The 6542-nt window shown below is 33.0% G+C and overlaps 1 long non-coding RNA gene and 1 pseudogene across 1 annotated transcript; both read right to left on the bottom strand.

The window, feature by feature from the left end:
* On the bottom strand, positions 186–693 carry LOC110271299. The gene is made up of 2 exons (XR_002361874.1): positions 560–693; positions 186–390 (listed from the first exon to the last, which is right to left on the bottom strand). It is a non-coding gene; the product is annotated as an uncharacterized LOC110271299 (long non-coding RNA).
* On the bottom strand, positions 1932–4764 carry LOC107638086 (annotated as a pseudogene).

Genomic DNA, 6542 nt, shown 5'->3' with positions numbered 1-6542 from the left:
TTGTAGATTTATATACTATTTGAAGATAATGATAATGAATTAAAAACGCAAATTTAAAAAAACTTAAAAGGGAGTGGTTTTGAGGATTCAGCTTGCTCCATTGGTGGGTTTGAGGGATGAGGGGATGAGGAAGGAAGGAAGAGGGAGGAAAACTCAGGGTTTTGAGGGTATTACACCCTGCTTACATGTGAAATAAATAGTACAACACAAATCTTGCATTCAATTTTTTGGTCGAAAAAAAAAAGCAGGACTCTAGGCATTGTAGCAAGTAGCCACCATTTTGTTTGAACAGCTTTTCTTTATGAAGTCTTTTGCTCTTTTTCTGTATGCATTGGTACATCTTATAACCAAGAAGAAACAAACAGAGAAAGCCAGCACCAATGCCAACACCTGCAAATACAAGAGTAACAAACATGCAAATTTTAGGAGGAAATAATAAAAACTAAGCGTTTTCTCCTTAATAGCATCAGCTATAGCCTACATGCTATATAGGCCTAAAGCCATGCTAACATAGCTATATTCAATTGCTGTGAGGGTCAAGACATATACATATATATACCTAGTGCTGCAACCAATTTAGCAGGAAATTTTTGACCATCTGATTCTTCACAGTTAAGTCCCATGAGGCTTGAATTTGTGACATCTCCCTGAGAACATGTACAATAGAAACTCTCTGGATCATCTTTGCAGCTCTTACCCCTCAATGGAATCTCTTAAATGAGCAATGATGTCACGCCCTGACAAGCACATAGCATGGGAACTGTGAGCTGAGCACCAATGGCAATGTTGACAGAAGCATAGTAGTTCTGTCCCATCAAAGCCTGGAATGTTGTGAGGTCTTGGTAAGTAGTGTTCACTAACATGAAATATGTGTCTTCCTTGTTGACTGTGTAAAAAGCATTGTGTTGATAAATATTTCCGGAACAGGAGCAAGACACAGGAACAATGACTGATTTGTTGGTAGGAATTTTTTTATTACTTGAAATTTTGTTGATGGAGGATACTGTAGATTCTTCAGAACCAAGAAGATTTGCAATGGTTTGAGGGGTGTTATAGGGAGGTTTGGACCTGTAAACTAAGAAGGAAGTGCATGATTTTTTAGGACTATTGCAGAGGTACCCTTTTGGTGTGGAAATAGAGATAAAAGAATGAAGATTGGGAAGATAATGTTGAGGTAGTGAAGCTCCATGATCCTCTTTGATCTTCTTTAGAGAAGACAAGAACATAGATGAGTTGCACTTTGTTCTTTTTTATGTTACCAATAGTAGATACTAGATACTTTAATAAGTTTTATCAAAAAGAATTCAAAGCTACCATGTCAAATTGAAAAGAGTAACTATTTGGAATTGTAATGTCTGACAACAACAGCACTGCTGTTTGGAATAAGTTTGTAAGCATTAGGCAGGGTTGTTTTAGTATTTTCTTATCCTTCTTTACACTTTCCTAAGCAACATGACTAGAAAATATTGGCTATTTGATAATTCAAAGTTGGAGGCTTGGAAGATATTTGACTCATACAAATTCGGAACAAGTATACCAATAATAACCTTCAGTGTGAGTTACTTTGAGTAAAAGAATTTTCCTTTTGTTTTAAGAGCTCAACATTTCCAATATGAATTTTCTTTTTTGTTTGAAGTGTTAGCGTTCAATCAATCCTTGTGGTTGAATATTCAGAATTCATCATGTGAAGTCAAATGATCAAACAAGATGAATGGTAATTCATCACTAACTGCTATTGTTATCTAAAATGGCATTTTTTAAATATATATGATTTAATTTTTCAAGAAAAGTTTATCATGATTCTGATACAATCAACTTTAGAACAATAACTTAATGAAGGGGAAAAAAAGACAGTTAACTTGGTCATGTTCTTAGGGGACACACACTTCATGCATATGAAAAACAGTGACCAAAAATTGAAACACAAGTCATAACAAACATAGAATCAGTTATTATTGTAACATCTTAGAAGGATGAGGACTCCATTTGTAATTGTAATGACAGCAAAATGCTCTCCTCTGCATATTCTTGTACTACACTATTGTTGTGTTTATGCAATAATTTTTCATCATTGTTTGTTGATTCATCATGATGATGATCATGGTTATCAACCAACATGGAACTTTGTACCTTCCTCAATGATTCCAACTCAGCTGAAACCTCTTTCATTGTTGGCCTTTTTTTCCCATTTAGCCTCAAACACCTCATTGCAAGATTTGAAATTGCAACAATCTCATCCTTCTTAGCTTCCTTCAATACCTTGGGATCCAAGATATCACAAACTTTGTTCTCCTTCATCACAGAAATGAATTCAGCAATCAAATTCTGACCCTCATCTTCTTCTATAAATGAAATCGGCTTCTTCCCAGTTATGATTTCAACAAGCACAACTCCAAAACTATATACGTCACTCTTATCCGAAAATTGACTAGATTGGAAATATTCAGGGTCGATGTATCCGAAAGTTCCTCCTATTTGTGTTGTCAAGTGAGTTTTGTCTTGTGGCAATGATCTTGATGTTCCAAAATCAGACACTTTTGCACTATAGTTACTATCTAAGAGTATGTTAGTAGGTTTGATATCTCTATGGAAGATGGGAATTGAAGCTGAAGAATGCATATAAGCCACTGCTCCGGCTACCTCGCATGCAATTCGAAGCCGGCTATCCCATGAAAGTGGTGAAGATGATTCATGGTGTTTGTTATGAATATGTTGTGCAAGTGTTCCATTAGGAATGAACTCATAGACTAGTAATGGTGCTTCTGTCTCAAGACAGCACCCCAAGAGCTTCACAATGTTCCTGTTATTAGAAATATCAGTAAATATAGGAGAAAATAGTTAGTTATTTACTTGATTGTGATATTTGAGCTTCAATACCTGTGATTAATCTGTGATAAAATGACAACTTCATTGACAAAAGTCTCAATCTGGTTCCTCTCAATCTCTTTAGATCTCTTAACAGCTACTATGGTTCCATCAGGTAGCATTCCTTTGTAGACTTTTCCATATCCACCTTGACCAAGAAACCTGCTCCAGTTGTAGTTATCTGTTGCTCTTTGAAGCTCCTCAGCTGTGAAAAGCTTTATTATTACCTTTTGGGATCCATTTCCAAGTGATGATGACACTTTCTCTTGTAACAAGTAGCCACCATTCTGTTTGAATAGCTTTTCCTTGTGAATCCTTTCTCTCTTTTTCTGTATGTATTGGTATAGTTTATAACCCAAGAGAAAGAAACAAAGAAAGCCTACACCAATGCTAACACCTGCAAAAATCAAACAATGCTAGTCTTATATCATAAATTATTCATGTAGAAATCAAGATTTCAGTGGAAGTATATTTTACTTGAAAAATGGAGAGATTTTAGATAAAAAAGAATACCAATGCAAACAACCAATTTGGCAGGGAATTTTTGACCATCAGACTCATCACAATAAATCCCCTTTAAGCTTCCATCAGCAAGAAATTCCTTAGAACAGTTACAATAGAAACTATTTGGATCCTCTTTGCAACTCTTTCCTCTTAGAGGAACCAAGATAGGTGTCAAGGCCAAGAGGGTGAAGCTGCTACTATTTTTATTTTGTGGCTCATTAGCCTCTAACATACTTTGTTCACCAACACCATAAGATTCTCCTATGGACTTCAAGGTGTCACCATAGTTGATCAAATCAACCAATAAGGAAGTGACACCTGTTGAAGTTTGATTTTCTGTTGGACAAGCACATAACAAAGGAACTGTGAGTTCAGCACCAATTGGAAGTCCATTAGGGGGATAGTCCCATCAACCCATCAATGCTTGGCATGTTGTTAGTCCTTGGTAAGTTGTTTTTACCTATGACACATGAATACAAATACGATACGATACGATACGTAAATACGTGAATTTTTGAAAATAGAAAATACTGAAAATGAAAACGTAAACCAAACGGATATACATAGCATACATTCATGAAAGGAAATGAGTCACACACTTAAGAATCAAAATTGAGCCTTTGGTAGCATTATATATGTGGATGATAGATTCTTACCAATTCAAAGTATGTGTCATTGTTCTTGACAGTGTAAGAAGCATCATGGCTATATATATTTCCATGACATGAACAGAAAACAGGAACAATGATGGGTCTGTTAGAAGGGATTCTTGCATTGTTTGAGAGCTTGTTGATTGAGGCTATGATTGATGCTTCAGAGTCAAGAAGGTATGCAATGCTTGCAGGGTTATCATAAGGGTGTTTGGACCTGAAAACAATGAATGACGTGCACGATTTCTTGAGGCCATTGCAAAGGTACCCTTTTGGTGTAGAAGGGGTATCACTGCAATCATAAACTGTTCCATTTAGGTACACTTGTTGGGAATAGAGTGATTCAGGTAAAAATAACAAGAAGCATAGGTTTATTGAGAGAATGTAGAGATAGTAGTGAAGCTCCATTGATGATACCAACTAAGTGTCTGTAGTATAGAAGACAAAGACAAAGACAATAGTATATATTACTAGATGATGATGATGATGAGTTTTTCACTAATAATTGAATTTGTTTAAGAGGCATGTTCACGCGGTGTTGGCTTTGTTTTATTCATTGACTTGGTATATTCTATGAAATATGAATGTCATGTTCACACCAATGTAATAGGGGTAAGAAAACATTGTATTAAATTTGTTGATATATGATTGAATGAGACAAATGGTTGGTATTATTGTTTGTCAATCACATAGCATACATAAACTTAGTCGAATTGCAAAGGAAATGAAAGCAAACGACAAAGACTAGTGTGCCCAAACGTCTTAGTCAATAGAAGAAATTAGTTTTTTGCTGACATTCTCTTCATTCTACTCTCTGTATGTTTACTTTGGACTTTGCCTAATTCACATGTTCATCACTTTGCACCTTAAACAAGTGTCCACTGGATTTAAATTTGTTAGATGCCCGGAAAGTTTTCAAGTATATTAAAAATACTGATGTTTTAGTAGTATTAGCCGTTGATCTTAATCATGTATATATTTTATAATTGAGATTAACAGCTAAAACCACTTAAATGTCAGTATTTTTAGTATACTTTTGAAACTTTTACTGTAGTTATAGCTACTGCACTTGTAATTCAAACACACAAAAGATCAAAATACATTCAATTAAGTTTCCTTCTCAATTGCTCTGCCTAAAGTTCTTTCATGGTGGCTGTTACAAGTTACAACACTCTTCTAATGTTTGGAGTTTTAAAATTCTATGAGAAAAATTAATTTATTTTTTATAATTAAATTAAATTTTTAATTAAAATTAAATAAATTTAATATTAAAAGATATTTTAGTTTTTAAAATTAATGATAAAAGATATTTTTTTATTTTTTTAGTTTTTTTTATTTTTATTTTGTAATAATTTTTTTTTTTTTACCAAAGATAGGAGACTCGAACCCGCAATCTCTTAATTGAGTATGGAGAGACTATGCCATTTGAGCTATTACTCATTGGCTCAAAATTTGGAAAGATAGGAGACTCGAACCTGCAACCTCTTAATTGAGTATGTGGAGTCTATGCCATTTGAGCTATTACTCATTGGCTTGTAATAATTTAATATCAACTCAAAAATAAAATAAATTCAAATTAAAACAATAAAATAAAAAACATTGTAACTAAACAAAATTTAGATATTCTTTTTTTTTTATTACAGAGTACTATACATTTTTTCTTTTTTATAATTAAAAATACTAAAATTCTATATTACTTTAGAGTACCAAATCAGTGCCTTCTTTTATCATCACTGTTTTTCTCTTCAAGACTCTCATCACAATTTTTGTAAACAATTAATTAGAAGAACTAACCTTGTAGCTAGCGGTTTTCCAATTAATAAATACATACGGTCCAATACGTAGTTATATATATATATATATGAAATGATTGTTTGTTACTTTGGCTTACTTAAGACAAAGAGTGATTCTGTTGATTGAGTCAAATATTTAGAAGTAAAGTATATACCTTACTCCTTAGGGGAATAAAACAAAAAAACACACCGAAACATTTTATTTTATTTAATTTTTTGCTTGCAACAAGCTGGAGAAATTTGAAACTTAATTATATGCAATTATGCATATTAGAATGAAATACACATCTTATTATATGCAAAGGTCACTACTAATTATTTCCGTACGTACAATAAATTCCCTATTGGTTTAGTTTATTATTTTCAGCTCTAGATCCTTTGGAAAACTATATCGCATTTCTCAATTGTTTATCACACAAAAATAATTAGTATAAAAAAAATATCACTGTCAAATAAGATATGAATCTTCATTATCAAATGGGATAGGGATGAAATATGGTTTTTAAAAAATAAAAATAATAATGTCAATGTAAAACGCGCCAAAAGAATAAACAATAATCAACATAATTATCAACCTGATTAAATAAAAAATAGCTTGGGCCGTAGTTGATCAATTCAATACTTATGCTAATTGCTTAATAATGTGTTTCACGGGCAAATGAAGTCTTAAATCAAGTTACATGCACACTCAAAATTTGTTGCCTAATTCTTCAGAAGACACCAAAATGTA

Source organism: Arachis ipaensis, chromosome B04 (assembly GCF_000816755.2).
Source record: "Arachis ipaensis cultivar K30076 chromosome B04, Araip1.1, whole genome shotgun sequence".
Taxonomy (NCBI): Eukaryota; Viridiplantae; Streptophyta; class Magnoliopsida; order Fabales; family Fabaceae; genus Arachis; species Arachis ipaensis.
The sequence above is the reverse complement of the archived record's forward strand: the minus strand, read 5'-3'. Positions and strand labels throughout refer to the sequence as shown.